The sequence below is a fragment of the Narcine bancroftii genome, chromosome 13 (assembly GCF_036971445.1).
Source record: "Narcine bancroftii isolate sNarBan1 chromosome 13, sNarBan1.hap1, whole genome shotgun sequence".
In the NCBI taxonomy this organism is placed as follows: Eukaryota; Metazoa; Chordata; class Chondrichthyes; order Torpediniformes; family Narcinidae; genus Narcine; species Narcine bancroftii.
Window position 1 is genome coordinate 9,254,588 of NC_091481.1, and position 18,220 is coordinate 9,272,807.

General features: G+C 39.9%; 1 protein-coding gene and 1 pseudogene across 10 annotated transcripts in view; both read right to left on the minus strand.

Moving 5' to 3' along the window:
- plxna4 (plexin A4) overlaps window positions 1-18,220 on the minus strand; it is a 544,272-nt gene that overhangs the window by 435,426 nt on the left and 90,626 nt on the right. The gene's annotated exons all lie outside the window — the stretch shown is intronic.
- Window positions 5,002-5,202, minus strand: LOC138749095 (U2 spliceosomal RNA; annotated as a pseudogene).

Below are 18,220 nucleotides of genomic sequence, written 5' to 3' on the forward strand. Positions count from 1 at the left end.
GGATTTACTTTGAAAAAGATGGATTAAAGAATATCTTTCATTATTACAAGAAAGACAAAAATAGCCTAAAGCTAAATGCAATTTTGTATGCAGAGACATTGTAATTATCGTGGACAACTATGCACCAAGAAATTCGAGGCTGCTGGGGAAAATTGTGGAAACAGTTCCGAACAAAAAAGGTTTGGTTCGGCAACTGCGGGATTAAAACCAAGGCTGGTTATTTAAATCGTCCTATTAATCTGTCTTTACAAGAAGAGAAAGTGTTGATTTCTAATCTTATACTTACTATATTTACTATTGCATCTGGAATAGTAATTATTATATATTAATCATTAATGTCTATTATAATAATTAGGGGCTGGAGTGTAAAGGTTAAAACCTAGTGTTTTTGATTGGTAGTTAATTTTGTGCCTATCCCTTTAAAAAAGTATTGTTTATAGTGTTACTATAGTGACTCTGCTGTCATATGTCGTAATATCCGAGCAGATTGAGAGCTTGCATCTCATTCTTCGAAGAATTATGAACAGGACACAAACTAAAGATACTTTCTTTGAATTTGTCTTATTTCATCTGTTTAAAGTTGAATATCGTTTATATCATAAAACACCTACCTCTATCTTAACTATGCCTTTCATAATTTTATATGTCTCTAGAAGATCCCTCTCATTCTTCTAAATTCCAGCATGTATAATCCCAGACGATTAAACATCTCCTCACAGGCTAACTCTCTCATCTCTGGAATCAACCCAGTGAACTTACTCTACAGAGCCTCCAAAGGCAGTCCATCTTTCCTCAAGTAAGGGGACCAGACCTGCATACAGTACGAGAGATGCAGCCTCACCAGTTCTTTGTATAATTGTAGCATAAGCTCCCTGCTCCTAAATTCAATCCCTCCAGCAATGAAGGCCAACATTCCATTTGCCTTCTTGATAGCCTGCTGCCCCTACAAACAACATTTTGACATTCATGCACAAGTACTCCCAAGTCCTTCTGCAAAGCAACATGCTGCAATCACTTTCCATTTAAATAATAATCTGATCTTTCATTTTTCCTTCAGAAGTGGATAACCTCAAATTTGCCAACATTGTAGTCCATCTGCCAAAACCCCTACCCAATCACTTAACCTATCCATATCTCTCTGCAGACTCTCTGTATTCTCTGCACAATGTTCTTTTCCACTCAGTTTAGTGTCATCAGCAAACTTAGGTAAACAATCTGGAAGAGGGGACAGAGTGTAATGTAGTATATTGGAACAGTTGTAGGGCCAGCGCTGACCCCTACAGCAATGAACTCACCACCGAGGGCCAACACGGTGAAAAGTTTCACCAAGACATTGTGACCATGGAAAACCAGTATTGGGGCAACTGGAATCCATCAATGCTGGCCAACTATTGTTGGACACTGACAGAAGAGGTATCGGATGCTGAATACCAACAAATTTCAGTGCCAAAACACTTTTATATCAGTTGAACTAACGCAGTGTGTCAGCATCATTATTCGATTAAATAAAAGTTAATTTAATGTTTCTCCAACTTCCTACATGATACAAGAAATCTGAAATTATCTTTGTGTTCAGCTTGAATTTGTCTATCGTAATCCCCAAATTTGTTTTCAGGAAGCAAATGTTTTGACAAAAAATTGTGGTCCTGTGTTATGAATCACTGGGAGATCATATTTTTCCAAAGAGGTGTTGTGAATATTGATCAATGTTTTCTTCTGTCTGCCTGGTAATAATTTTAATTAATTAATCAGAGAGTGGAGGTGTATACTGCTGGCAACAGTGCTGGAGGTAGATAGAATAGGATCTCTCAAGAAATTATTAGATACAATACTATAGCCAGTCCTCTGGTCAGCATCAAAGAGATAGCTTTTAACTGGACGTTTCCCACCACATTGTTTTCAGCCTCGCTGAGTGCAAGTTGGCTGCTGTAGAATATTGCGACACAAGGCTTCAAGAATCTGCTGTTGGCAGCATTGTGAGGTCACGTTTGCATATGCTTGAGAACTTTGACAAGGACACTAAGCTGTCGTTGAACAGGAAAGTGCTGGAGAAAATTATCCTTAAAGCAATGTCTGAAAGTCCAGAATCAAAAGGAAAGTGGTAAAGAACCTCAAATTCTGGCAATTTGTGATGGCACAGTGCAAATTCACTGTCCCAAGGTAGATAAAAACTAGAATAGTCTTCACAGCTACAAAGACCAGAATATGGCAAGCAGTAGCCACTGGTCTACAGGATCTTTCAAGAAACTATTAGAGAAGGTTAAGAAATGCCTTTACATGTAGATTAGTTAGTGTGAAATCTTCCACTGCAGATAGATAGCAGCAGAGCCTATAAATTATTCCAAAAGGGAATTAAATATTTGCTTTGAAAATAGGAACATTAAAGGATCTGGGAGCAAGTAGTAGAGGGAGTTGAGAACAGGAGCTTGAGAAGAGAAAACACCAGCATATACTTAACAGATCAAATAGAGTAACACTTGGAGATACTTTGAGGAACAGTGGTGTTGAGGAATCCCATGGTATCCTCACCCAATGAAAACTTGCAATTACACTGGACAATTAAGATTTTGCTTCCTGAACATTTTTGGGCATATTTTATGGATTTGGGCTGCAGATCACAAAAATCATGTTAAATTTTTCCTATCGTGTATTGGTTTTTAGCTACAACCAGTTTTTGAGATTACCTGTCATATTTTAAGTCTACTTCAAGCTGACAAACCATGAAGTGCAGCATATCATTGAAAATTCATTTTCTGCATTCGCACTTGGGCTTCTTCCCTACTGAACTTGGTGTAGTCAATTACAAACATGGCAAAAGGTTTCACCAGGACATTATATCAGTTGTTTCAGGGCAACTAGAATCCATCAATGGTGGCCGACTGTTGTTGAACACTGGCATGAGAGGCATCAGATGGTGAGTACAAACAAAAATCAAAGGCAAAATATTTTTTGGTCAGTTGAACTAATGCAAATTATCAGCACCATTATCCAATTAAATATGCTAAATTTAGTAAAAGTTAATTAAATGTTTCTCCAATGTCTTACAGCAAATCTGAAGTTATATTTGCTTTCAACTTGAAGTTGTCTATCATAATCCTTTTTTTTCCAAGAAGCAAACTTTAAAAAAAAATAGTTGTCCAGTGTAATCAGGGACCTTGGAAACATGGACAATTTTACCCACTAGCCAATGCTGGGTCACAATTTCCAACAGCAACCTAAGGCCTCCCCTTTTGGGCAGGGTTTGGGCAATTCAACAGCAGATCAAATCTTCCTTGAATAGCTTGTCTGAAGGAAACTTAAAACAATGTGCCTTACAATCAACCCATATGCCAAGGCAGACTGCGAGAATAGAGATTGGCAGCCCAGTTTCCAAGACTGGAGACAACTGATGCTCAGGACTCCTGGTGGGTATTCCCATCAAAGTTTTCTTCAACATTTTAGCAAGGTCCAAACATTCAATTGCACTTTTAACACACAACTTTGTTAATCTCCAATTCTTTCCCCCACTCCCAAACCCCAAAAGCACCCAAACATAAGTTGTGTAGTCACCAAGATGATCTGCTATGTCCCCATTAACAGAACAAAGCCCCTCTTATTGATACTGGCACAGCTTCAGGATTGAAAGTCATCCATTTAGACAGAAATGCATAGGATTTTTTTTCTGTCAGAGGGTGGCAAATCTGTGCAATTTGTTGTCACAGGTGGTTGTGAAGGCCAGGTCATTGGGTGTATTTAGGTTCTTGATTAGCCAGGGCAGTGGGATTGAATGGGGAAAATGGATCAGCTCATGATTAAATGGTGAGGCGGACTCGAAGAGCTGAATGGCCTATTTCTTCTTCTATGCTTTATGATCTTCTATGTTCTATTGGACAAGGATCTCCAGGGAAAATGGATAGCAATCAGGTAAATGATGTTTCAATTTTGAGCATCCATAATCAAAATGAAAGACAGACCGGGACTGAAATCTTCCTTGGGTTAACCCCAGTTCCAAACCAGTACAGCCTCTGCAGCACATATAGATTTTAACATTATGATGGAGCTCCAGGAAGAGTTGGAGTCCCTGTGTCACTCAGGATCTCAAGAATGACCCCAATGCTTCAGTTCTCTTTTGATGTGTATCAGATGAAGCTCTATTTATTCTACCAACTCAACATGCACTTAGAGGCAAAAAAAAAAGCCATTAAAAAATAATTTCAATCATTCTACAATTATTCAAGTACAATAAAAACCCTGTTTTCTGGAACTCAAGCAAACAGCAAAATAAAAACTACAGAAATAGGTACAAATGCAGAAGTTTAAAATTGGTACACTTTGCCATTAGTTCACCAATCATACACAACCTCAAGCAACTGGCAAATTCACTTATCCAGCATCTACCAATCCTCATAGGTACCATGGGTTTTACTGTATTACCAAATGTTCAATTGACTTTAATTCGACACAAGGTTTGTGTTGGAGGAATTCAATGTTTCAGCAGAAATAACAACCAAAACTTGTGCAGGAACCTATTCTCATCCAAATGTCCCTGCTGCGTGGCACTGCCAAATCTTATGGTAACTGGAGATTCAGGAATATCTTGCCTTTCAAAGCATGTTCTGCCCTATTGAGTAGGAATTTGGCTTTATCCAGCAGCCTTTTCTCTCTGGGATCACTTACAACCAAATCAAGTCTTTCATCTTCCCCACATGTGCACATAGATAATAGGTCTCGTGATTTTGTCATCATCTTTCTTCCCACCCCCCCCTCCATTAATCTGCTTTGTCACTCCAGCTTCATGATCAAATCACATTTGTGCTCTGTGAAAGCATCTTCATCTTAATCCCTTTCTCTACACACCATGTCCACTCCTTTACTTTATGGGATTCGTTCAGAACTGATTGAAGGACACTTACTTTTGCACATTATTGATTTGTTTCTCTCGCTTTATTGAACAATTTGTTTATATTTCTTTATTTGTTTACATGTGTACATTAAGTACAGTTTTTTGCACTACCAATAAGTGGGAATTCTGTCTCACCTGTAGGTAAAAGAATCTCAAGGTTACATGTGATGTCAGTATGTACACTGACAATAAACCCGAAATCTGATTCTCTATCTCAATTTTGAAAATGCTGAAGGCGACCTAGTTTTACAAGAATAGCCATATTAAACTGATAAGAACAGATAATACATTTGATCTTAGCCAAAAGGCCGAGAATTATTATAAGGCAGCACAACTGAAATTTATTAATGGGATGTGTGATGCAAATAAATCTCCAGCCTGGGTTAAAATAACTGAATAAAATAGGAGGAAACAGTATGCAGAACTTTATTTACAAATGGAATTCAAAATCGTTAATAGGAAGTAGAGATATGCCTGTTTTGAAACATTTGATTGAATATGGAATAAAATAATTATGAAATAGGTATAAAAAGTTTGATTTCTCAAAAAAAGGCCTTTATATCAAAATATCCTTTAACTATGGACAATCAATTTTTGTGGATTTGGAGTCGAACGGGGATTAAGAAAATAGAAGACTGTTTTAAAGCTGGTAAATTTATTGCTTTTCAACAAATGAATGAAAAATTTAACATTCCAATTGATACCTTTTTCTGTTCTTGTCAGGTTAAGGCTTTCTTGGTTGTTAAGTTAGGTCCTAATTTGATACCACCTAGACAGAATTAATTAGAATTATTGATATGTAAGGGTGGATTGAATAAGTTCATTTTGGTTTTGTATAAATTACTTCAAAAAGAAACTCCCAAGTTAGAAATTCATAAATCAAGATTAAGATGGGAGGTTGATTTAAATAAATGAATAGATGAAAATTATTGGCTGCAATGATTTAAAGAAAATATGACAAAAATTATTAATGTTAGGTATAGATTGGTTCAATATAATTTTTTGCATCAATTATACTTAACTCCTCAAAAAAATTTTAAAAATTGAACTCAACATTATCAGATCTTGGTTTTAGATGTGATCAGGAAGTTGGGGGCTTCATTTTGCATTCGACTTGGAAATTGTCCTCGAGTAAAAACTTTTTGGTTAGAGGCAAAAAATATTTTTGATAAAATATTAGGGGTTAAACTCCCACAGGACCCAATGTTATTTTTGTTGGATAATATTATAGTGGTTAGACATAAATTAAGGTTAACTATGTATCAAATTTAATTTTTGTGACTAATTTTAGCTATTTATATGAATTGCATAGTCATTACTTGGAAATCAGATACAGAATTAAGGATGCAGAGATGACATGCTGAATTGCATACGTATTCCACTTGAGAAAATAACATGATTTATGTAATAAGTATCAATTCTTTTCAAAAATATGGAGCCCAGACTTATTAAACATTGATTTGAAAATTTGAAGGACTCTCTGAAAGCCCATCCTGTTGGTAACCCTGAGTTCCATTATTATTAGTATTGAGACTTTATATTTATTTTTGACATTCTCCCAACTCTTTCCTTTTTTTTCTTTCTTTGATATATTTTGTGGGGGAGGGACACACACACACACACACACAAAATGTCTAATTATTTTTCTCTTGTAGCTTTATTGAATGAGGATGAGGTTTTAAAATTCTTAAATAAAATATTCAAAATAAAAAGAATACCCATGCTATTGTAGTGAAACAAATATGCAGAAATGCCATTTTCAGAGGTATCTACTATCCCATTGGTTTCATGTTCATAAGAACAAATTCAGGTTGATATGACTATCCAAGCCTTTTACGATCAGAGAAAAATACAGCGCAAAATAGGCCCTTCAGCCCACAGAACCCATACTGACCACCAACCACTCATTTACAATAATACCCTTTAATTTATATTTTATTCTCCCCAAATCTTATCAACTGTCCCAGTTTCCTCCACTCATTTCCACACTAAGAACAATATCATGGCTAATTAACCTACCAACGTTCACATCTGTGAGATATGGGAGGAAACTAGAGCACTTGGATAAAACCCAAGGGGAAAACAGCCCAACTCTGTATAAACAGAATCGAGAGGAGGATGGAACTTGGGTCTCTATTGCTGTGAACCAGCTGTGCCCCCTCTCCTACTTGTTAACCACTGACACACTCTTCACCTTTCCCTGTTCCCCAACCCTGTCCTTTCAAAAAAAACTCTTTGAACTTTGAGTTGAGAAATAAAATAGGCCACTTATGTCCCTTGAACCACATCTACTCTCATGGTTGATCATTCTAAGTCACAGATGTCCAACTTATCTTTAAATTCTCTGCAACTTTCCACAACCACTCTGTGATTGAACAACATTTCAAATATGGAAGCATCTCCCAAATTATTATGGGAAGCAGGAAGACTGAAGATGATGGAAAACTGGAGCAACATGCAAAATGGTGGAGGAATTTGGCAGGTCATCAATAGAAAGCAATAGATTGTCAAAGCTTAATGCTGAAATGTTGACTATCTATTGCCTTCTGCAAATGCTGCCTGACCTGCTGAGTTCCTCCAGCATTTTGCATTGGTCCCAAATTGCTTTCATTTACTGGTGACCATTTTATTAGATTTTGACGCACCACCCTACCCCTACCCCCCCCCCCAACTAAGATGAAGGCATCCTCTCCATATGTAGCTTATTACGTTAAAGCGTGTCAGTCATCCTTCAACCTCTCTCCCCAAGTCAGGAGTCACAACCTTCCCTGATGAGTATAACCTCTGTGTTACGGTATAATTCTTGCAGAGACAGGCAGACAGATCAACAGATCACACTATGACCCAGACACTGCAGGGGTCACTGCCTAACCAGCGGAGCACTCGACAACCTGTAGAAATTTGACCCCATGCCTTGCAGTTGGACATGTTACAGTATTTACTCTTTAATTACACTTGTGACCCCTGGGATGAAACAGAACTTTTCAATTAAACAAAGTGTCACATATTTCACAATAACTGACTGTGTGCAGTCAGACAAGAGCCTGTGAAGGCAAAACAAGGAACATGAGGGGGGTGGGCCACGCAAGAGGGCGCATGCTTAGCCCAATGCTCTGCTCGTTATATACTCACGACTGTGTGGCCAGGCACAATTCCAATGCCATCTACAAGTTTGCCGAAGACACCACAATTGTCTGCAGAATTGAAAATAGCAATGAGGAAGTGTACAGGAGGGAGAGAGATCAGCTCATTGAATGGTGTAATGACAACAACCTTGCTCTCAACATCAGCAAAACCAAGGAGATGATTGTGGACTTCAGGAGAAAACCAGGAGAGCATGCCCCAGTCTTCATCGAGGAGAGGGTCAAGAACTTCAAATTCATGGGTGTCAACATCTCCGAGGATCTGTCCTGGAGCCTCCGCATTGATGCAATCACAAAGAAGGCTTGCCAGCAGCTATACTTTGTGAGGTATCTGAGGAGTTTTGGTATTTCAATGAAGACTCTCATAAACTTCTACAGGTGTACCATGGAGAGCATTCCGGCTGGTTGCATCACTGCTCGATATGGAGGCACCAACTCTCAGGACGTGTATATTCCAAAGGGTTGTTAACTCTGCCTGTGACACACAGGCACCAGACTTCATTCCATTGAGGACATCTACATGAGGCAGTGTCTTATAAAAGCAGCCTCTAACCTCAGGGACTCCCACTACCTCGGTCGGTCATACCCTCTTCACTCTGCTACCACTAGGGAAAAAAGGAACAAGCACTCAATGGCACAAGGACAGCTTCACTTCCATTAGGTTCCTGAATAATCAATGAACCAAAAGCACGTTATTATTGTTAGTTTTTTAAATTTTTTTATAGTAATGATGGAAGATGGTTTCAATATGTTTGCCCTGTGACGCTGCCGTAAAACACCAAATTTCATGACTTGTTCGTGACAATAAATCCTGATTCTTTAAGATATATAGAGATAGGAGTGAGGGGGCGAGTGAAAGAGAGGGGGAGAGAGAGAGAGAGAGAGGAGGGGAGAGAGTGGGGAGATCGAGGAGAGAGAAAAGGACAGGTTAGAGAAAGGGGAGAGAGGATAGAGGAAGGGGAGAGAGAGGATAGAGAAAGGTGGAAAAGTTATAAACAGTAGAGTGAAGGAAAAGAATGATACACAGGAAATGAAGGAAAAGGGAGACAATCAAAAATGAGGCCTGATGATTTAACAAGTCTGAGTGATTAATGGAAGCTTTCTATATGTAATAAATATATATCCTGCAACATGTTTTAATTGGATCATTGCTAAAAATATTCCAGATACCAGCAGCCAAGCCAAGTGTTAGAATGTGTCATTCTCCTTGCAGCTGCAGTGTATGTGGATGCCCCAATCCATCCTCCCTCAAACATTCCACAAGTTAAATGTTAAAGGAGCAATGAATCATTTAAGAAACGCCAAGTAAATTGGCCGATGGTCCATATGGTTTGTATAAACAAAATTGCAGTCGAGTCCAGCTATTAATAATCCTTTGGTTTAACAATGAGATCACGCTGGATCAGTCAGTAACATTCACGTTCGCTGCTGGTAAACATCCCATTGTGGAAATTTGATCACGTACTCTGAGCTGATCCTTCAATGCAATTTCAACAGAGCGTTGGTAGTGTCGCAACAAAAATGTTACATTGCAATTATAATGGGACAATACCTGAAATATCATGAGCAATTCTGAACTCCCTACCCAAAATAGGAGAGAAAGTACATCATAATTCTGCCAGATTGATCATCAGGACAGGTTTTATTTTAAAATCCTGCGACCATAGGGTCTGGGTCCAAGACTGCGGTGCCCATGATCAGCAGAGGCCGTGAGAGGTTACAGACTTCTGGGAAGTGGAGGACTGGCACAGGCCACTAGAAAACAGGGAGACCACCCCTATTTGAGGAGTAAGAGATGGTGACATAGCAGTGGACCAGTGAGGGGCTGAGGAACACACAGGCTATCTCGAGGTGAGGCCTGCTGGAGACTTGCTCAGGTATCAGAACTGGGATGCAAGAGGGTGCCAAGAACACTGGGGGTTCCTGATCATGTCAAAGGTTTGGATCTGAAGCTCAGATTGTTGATGGTTTTGGACTGAAGGCTGTGTGGCTCCGGAGTATGGGAGAGTACTGGAGGCGAGCCCATGGCCACTCGGCAACTCTGAAGGGACTCCCTTTTGCTTCTGTAAGGGGCGCCAGGCAATTTTTGCTGATGACAAATCTTTGTCAGTGGTAGACTAAAGGAAATTGCCTGTATTATTACTTTTTATGCTTTATTTCTTGACAATAAAAGAATCTTTAAAGACCACAAGACCCCTCAGGGCTGTGTGCTCAGCCCACCCACTGTTCATGCTGTAGACTCACAACTCCACGGCCAGATTTCATTCAAACAGAATCATTAAGTTTGCAGATGATACAACGGTAGGAGGTGTCCTCGTCGACAGCAATGACAAGTCGGCTTACAAAGCAGAGGTTGAAAGGCTCGTAAAATAGTGCGAGAACAAGCCAAATCTCAGCGTGGACAAAGGAGATGACTGTGGACCTCAATTACACATCAATGGTTCCATCGTGGAGAGGGGAGAGCACAAAGTTCTTTGGTGTGCATCTAAAGGGCAACAGGACAACCTACCCTTGACCAACAACGCCTCATTATTCAGAAAGGTGCAGCAACATCTGTACGTCCCAAGGAGGTCGAGGAGGACAAGGCTACCGACCCCAATCTTGACAGACGAACAGCAGATCAATTGAATATGTCTGTCCAGCTGCATCATTGTGTGGGACGGAAACTGCAAAACATTCGACTGGAAGTCACTACAGTGGATCGTCAAAACAACCAGGATCACTGGGTCTCCCTTTTCTCTTTCGCTGACATTTATCAGGAGAATTGCTTAAATAGGACAACGAATTATAAAAGACTCTTCCCATCCAGCACACAGCATCTTTATCCCACTACCATCAAGGTGGTGGTACAGGAGCATCAAAATCAGGACTGCCAGGATGGGAAATAACTTCTTCCTGCATGCTGTGAGATTGATGAACAGTACCCTGTCACTGAGTAAATCACCCCAAAATATTCATTCTATATTTTATCTTTATATATGGTTACAATTATTGGATACTGTGCATTGTGTGTGGATGGGAAACCCTCTTTCTTCAGATTGTACATGTACAGTCAAATGATAATAAACTTGAACTTGTTTTGCCAGAAGTGATTAACCTGACTGGGTACCTCATGAGTTTAGGAGAATGACACAGACAAACTTCTTATAGAGCTTGACAGGTTTGATGCAGAGGAATTATTTTGCTGGGTGGAGGGTATGCAAACAGGGATCAGCCTTAAAATATAGGACCAGCCATTAAGGACAGAGTTGAGAAGACCTTTCCACCAACACCACCCCCCCTCCAAAACCCAAAGAACTTCTGAAGTTCCCTGTCCAAGAGGGTTTTCTAAAATTTTAATTTAGTCATAGAGTACAGTAACAGGCCATTTCAGCCCACAAGTCCATGCTGCCCAATTTACACCCAATTGGCCTACACCCCGGTACATTTCCAATGAAGAAACCAGAATCCCCAGGAAAAAAACACTGCAGGCACAGGGAGAACGTATAAACTCCTTACAGACAGCATGGGATTCGGACCCTGTAAAGGCATTGCACTAACCACTATGTCAACCTTGCTGCCTTCAATAATATATTAGTTTTAGACATACGGCACATTAATGGTTCCTTCAGGACCATGAACCCATGCCCCCCAAATAACCAATAGACCCTGAACTTTTATGGAAGGTGGAAGGAAACTAGAGTACCCAGAGGAAACTCACACAGATACAGAACATACAAACTTCTCACAAACAATGCAGGATTCAAACGCAGGTCGCTGATGCTGTAACAGCAGCTAACCACTGTGCCAACTGTGAGTAGGCTCAGGTTAAGAGTCCAGTCAAGAGAGAGATGGATAGATTTTTTGATATTAGGAAACTTAGTTTATGCAAGTGGTATTGAGGTAAAGAGGTTGCACTCCTACTGAGAGTGAAAAGGCAGAGTCCCCCACTCCTGTTTCTGATTCTAAGGCCAAGGCTAAGGCTCCATTTCCCCCAAGATCAATGCAAGAAAAACAATTTTACTTGGAGTAGTCACAGACAACTTTCACTCCTCACTTAAAACCAATCAAGTTTTTACTTATTTCACCTCCTGTTTGAGGGCACTTGTTGGACACCAACTGGTGGGCCACATTTTCCTACATAATTGTACACTAGAAGTACCTGCTTGCTGTCCTGAGTTAGTGAGAAGTACAAAGTCATGGCAAACTGCAAGACATGCAAAACTACTCGACAACTGAATACAGCAGAATGATAGAGTTAAGAGGAAATCATGAAAGTCTGCGGACACCGCGATTGAAGTAAAAGCACAATGCTGGAGAAACTCGGCAGGTCAAATAGTGCACTTTATAGAGAACAAAATAAAGATACATAATGAATATTTTACCTCGAGTCCTTCATCAAGGTACCTTGATGAAGGGCTCAAGCCCAAAACATTTATCTTTGCTGAAAAGTACACTGTGTGACCTGCTGAGTTTCTCCAGCATTGTGTTTTTTCTGTGATAAAGAGTCAGGACAGTCTGAATGGACAATGAACCATAGACGCTACCTCACATTCTATTCCTTTCGGACTAACATTTTTTAAAAAAATATAATTGATAGCAATATTTGCACCTGCAATGCTACCACAAAACAACACATTTTCTGGCATGTAGATGACAATAAATTCCGATTCAGTCAGGCCCCAGTGTATTTAGGATTTTTCACTCCCCCCACCACCCCCCCACTGCTTTAAAAGTAATAGAAATTAAGTATTGTCCCTATTGTAATGTAGAAGACACTGTATTCAGTTTATACACAGTAGGATCCCAAAACCAGGTATGCGATCATTATCAGGTCAGGAGCAACTCTTTCACACAGAGGATAGTCCAAATATGGCACAAGCTGCGAGAGTAAGCAATAGAAGAGAGTACAACTATGATAAAGATGGGACCAGCACAGAATGCTAATATGGTTGGCATGGGCAAGTTGGGGTGAAGGACCTGTTTTGTTCTATGACTGTATATTTGATTGGCATGGTTAACATGCAGTTAGCGCAACATATTACAGTCCCAGAGACCTGCTTTTGTATCTGGCTCTGTCTGTACAGAGTTTGTACGTTTGCTCCGTGTCTGATCATTTCCTCTAAGTGCTCCAGTTTGCTCCCACCAACTTCAAAATGTACAGAGCTTTTAGGTCAATTGGTGTATTTCGGGGCCACAGGCTCTTTGGCGGAAGGGTCTGTTACCATGCTGCATGTTTAAATTGACGAATATTGGCCATAATATCAGAGATAAATTATGTGCTCTTCTTTGAATTACTACTTCCACATAAAAGAACAGGCCCTTAGTTTGATGCCTGAACTAAAAGACAAAAGATCTAACATGGAGCTTTCCCACAGTTTGTGCTGGGTGGGTGGCCAGTCTAGATTTTTGGGCCTAAATCTTCGGAGGCAAGCATGCAACCCACTGATCTACTACTGAGGATAAGACAAAGAAGCTGAGAGAGCAGAGCTTCAATCGACTGAGTTTCATACCTATGGGAAATATAAAGAAAGAGAACATTGTATTTAAGTAGATTAAGATACAGGAGGCTCAGAAAAGGAAAACAGATGCAAAAGTCCACTGAATTTTATTTTTATTCAGAGGAAGCTTCACTGCACATTATTTGCAAGCTTTCTTAATTATAATTCAATATGTGCTTTGCTATTTCAGCAGATCAATGTGATGCAGTGTGTTGTGCCTGAATATGCGCTGATTAAACTATCTGGGTGAACATAATTAGCTTCACTCATTGAATATCAAAAAGCCCAGCTACCACCAGCATGGCTGAGTATTACAAAATCAATGGAGAGGCACCTGTATGGGCCGAGGTTTGGTAATTAAAATTTATTTCAAGAATTGGAACTCATAGAGCTGTACCTTGTTTGCAAAATAGAAACATTTCTTCTACCTCTGAGTTTGCTGAACCCACCAACAATATTCCGGCTCTCTTTATTTTCTGCATGAGAAGTTGAGCACTGACAAGTTACAGCTTTGTTTCATTGTTAACCATAACCATATAACTGTTTGCAGCACGGGTTCAGGCCATGAATGTTGCTGGCAAGACTAGCTTTTATTTCTGCTTCCTTGGGTTGGGGTGGTGATGGACAGACTCATTACTTCCCTCAGCAGGTGGGTTGCAGGTGCCTCCACCCAAAGATCTCTTCGGTAGGCAACCCAGAAAGTTGATTTGCCACCGGCGAAGTTAGACCCATGTCAGGAAGGCAGAGTGCCACAGGGATGGACTTGGATGTGCTCAGCTCTCAATCGTCCTGCTACACTTCTTATTGCACTGGACAACAATTTTTTTCAAAAGTTTTGCTTCCTGAAAAAGTATTGTGGATCATGACAAACAATTCAAGATGAACATAAAGATAATTTCAAATTTTCTCTATCATTTAGGAAGTTGGAGAAATATTAAGTGAACTTTTATTGAATTTAGCATGTTTAATCGCATAATGATGCTGGCACATTATGTTAGTTCAACTGACCTAAAAAATGTTTTGCCATTGATTATTTTGTACTCAGCATCTGATGCCTCTTGTGTCAGTGCCCAACAATAGTTGTCCTTTAATGGATTCCAGTTGCTCTGATACCTCTTTTCCATGGTCGCAATGTCCTGGTGAAACCTTTCCCCACACTCGTCACTGACTGCACCAAGATCATCAGGGAAGAAGTCCAAGTGAGAATGCAGAAAATTAATTTTCAACAACATTTTGCACTTCGTGGTTTTATATGCATAAAGTTGACTTAAAATATGACACAAAAATAGGTTATATCTTTAAAAAAAAGGAATATTTTCACAATTAGCAATCAAAATCCATAAAATACACCCAGAAGTGCTCAGGAAGAAAAATCTTCATCATTCAGTGTTCTAGGTGTTGGTAGAGATGAAGCCTCAACTGACTATCTGTTCTGGAACATACCAGAGGATCGCTGCACTCGAGATGGGCCGGCATCATGAGCGGCAAATACAATCAATGTATAATTAACAAAGATTTCATCCACTTGCTTTATTTTTTAAATTCACTCTAACTTTATTGGCCATGTTTATAATGTCTCTATATTAAATTCAACAACCTCAACCTGTGCTTTAAATGCCCAGACCCATTTTTAGCCCTGTCCTTCATCACTAGAGACAGACATGCTTGGGAAGAGGGCCTGAAGGAACTTTGCTCATTGTTGTAGTGATGTTTGTAGATGGCAATGCGCTTTTATTTGAAGGGAATGGACAACTGCTCTGCTGATTGCATTTTCAATTGATCAAGCTACTGTCCTGAATGGTTTCAAGCAATCCAAGCATCGTTAAACATAAACTCAACTGGATAAACGGAAAATACTTCCGTCAAGTCTTGTCAAAAGGTAGAGGCCCTGGAATGTGTGGGGAATGACACATTCACAGCAGGGTTATCCATTTACTGCTCTCGTCTTCACTGCCAATGCCCAGCTAGGGATCCAGTTCAAGTACTTCATGTAAACTCTGTTTAAACAAACTGTTCAATAAGAGAGAGAAAAGCAAAGGCTGATCCAACACCTCCTCCAAGGACTTCCCAGCATCAGAAAGCTAGAAGGTTAAATAAGATGCAACTTTAATAACCATCAGTTTATTCATCAAGCAGCTGGCTTCAAATAAGATGTAATGATGGGAGGAGGGAAACCTAGTTAGATTCCTCATGCCACTGCTAAGGTGGTTCCAACTTCTGTGTTTATATTCAATAGCTATGAACCCAATTGCAATTGAGTTTGAGCTTGCCTTCCTTCAGACCTGGATTTCCAATAATTTAGTTTATCTACAATGAGAACTCACCATGGGCAAAATGGTGACTCAATTCCAAGATCACAAACATGACAGCACCTCAAAAACTACGTCAGTGGGTGGAAAACATTGTCTCGTGGAGGTAATGAAAATGACACATAAATATAATCGGTCAGAATGAAGGGAGGTAAATTATTTTTAAAAATTGGAACTCTAATAACAACTTGTTTGCAAAATTTCTTTGCTTCTGAACCTACAAACAATATCCCTGCTCCTCTTATTTTCCAGCTGAGAAATTGAGCACTGACAAGTCACAACTTTGTTTCATTGTTCAGGCCATGGTTGATGCTGGGAAGACCAATAAATGATGAGCTTTGTCCAGTTGTTATGCTATTGCAAACTGACCTCTTGCATCAGATTAGGAACATGAAATCCTTGCTGGGATAGAATACAAATCCTGATCCCAGACTCCTGGCTAGCTGCATCACAGTGTGGAATGGTTGCTGCAGAGAAATAGATTGGAGGTCAATCCACAGGACCATAAGAGTGGCAGAGAAGATCACTGGAATCTCCCTCTCTCCCATCAACATGATCTACCAGGATCGTTGACTGAAGAGGCCACACAAAATCATTGAAGACCATTTCCACTCCGCACTCAGCATTTTTCAGATGCTCCTGTCGGGAAAGAGATACAGGGGTATCAGAGCCAAGACCATTAGGCTGAGGAGCAGTTTCTTCCCATGGTCAATGAGAATGCTGAACAACCAAAGGAAATTTCACTAACCATCTGAGCCTCTCATATTCACAAAAAAAAACTATTTATTTATATGAAAACTTGTTCTGCATGTGTATTGCTTGTCTGTATGTGTATTATGTCTGATTGTGTGTCTGCATGTTTTGCACAGAGGACCGGAGAACACAGTTTCATCAGTTGTACTTGTGCAATCAGATGACAATAGGCTTGATCTACTCATTGTACACTTTTCATTAACTAATGGTTGAGGTCCTGGCTGGGTAGTACTTGGTGGCAGCTTCCCTCAATCCATTAGATTCGGACGAGAGTAGCTGTAGAGAGTGTAGGTTAGGATAAAGAGTCCAACTTATCAGGCTGAACTTTAATTTGCAGTTAGTTTCTACTCACCTTCATATGTAACATGCTGGGAGTAATGCTCCTGTGTTCAAGTTTTTTTTAAATTGAGCTATTGGATTGGATCAGGAAGAATCTTGATCTGAAATTGGTTCAGAGGATGAGCTGGGAGCATCAGTAGAGTTGGGTACAAGGACAGCAGAGGAATGGTCCAGCTAAAGTCCAGTGAATAGGTCATGTGCAATGATAGATTAGTAATATAACATCACTTAATTGATTGGAAAATCAAACCAAACCAAATGATACAAAACTCATTCTCTCTACTCAATACATTTTATTTCACTTGGTGTGAATATCTGTTCTTTTAACTACTCCTCCAATTCACTTTTTTTCTCCTGGAGTTCGTCTGGGGAATTCCTGATCTATCTCTGTCATTGCTCCCACTGGTCACCCTGTAGTTTTTGAAGCCTGCTGTTAACAGCTCCTGGGGCCAGACATCATGGTCCTTGGGCCTTCCTGAAGGTGTCAATTTAATCTTGCATTCATGGGTTGATGATCCAGTGAAATTTGATGCTTCAGCTTCCACGCACTGGAGCCAATACAAAATGGAGCTATTAAGGTACTTTGTTAGTTTTGGCCACCTTTCACCATGCCAGAGTGTAGGTATACCTCACAATCCTTAAGGACCCCACCACCCAGGCCATGCTCTCTTCACACTGCTTCCATCAGGAGCTGAAGACAAACACCCAATGGCAGAAAAACAGCTTCTCCCCCTCTGCCATCAGATTTTCAGACAATGAACCATAGACAATACCTCATTTTCATTTATTTTTCACTTTTGTTTTGCAATGTAATTGATAGCAATTTTGCACGTATAATGCTGCTTTAAAAAAATGAATTTTGTGATATGCTCATGACAACTTCAGATTCATTTGAAAATACTTCAAGTCGATTCATTTGTTAAAACAATGGGGCTTTTGACCAGCTATTCTCAACAGGAGCCTACAGACCCCACCCCGCACCCCCCCGGGGCCATGGGACATTAAAGTAAAATTTCAGATCACATAACAGATATTTTTAATGTAGTTGGTAGGAGAGAAATAGGGAAGAAACTAAAACTCGACCTTCACAGGAAGGGAGGGGGGGGCGGGTCCTCGAGTTCAAGCAGAGTCATAAGGAGGCCATAGCTGAAAAAAGCTCAGCAAGCCAATGAGGATGGCTGTTGATTGATGGTTACATTCACTGTGGTCCAATAAGTTGATATTACTGACCCAAGATGGAGCTCCATAATACACCGAAAGCAATGGCTTGTGATTGTTTATACTTTGCATTATGGCTCTTAGAATGATTCAAAA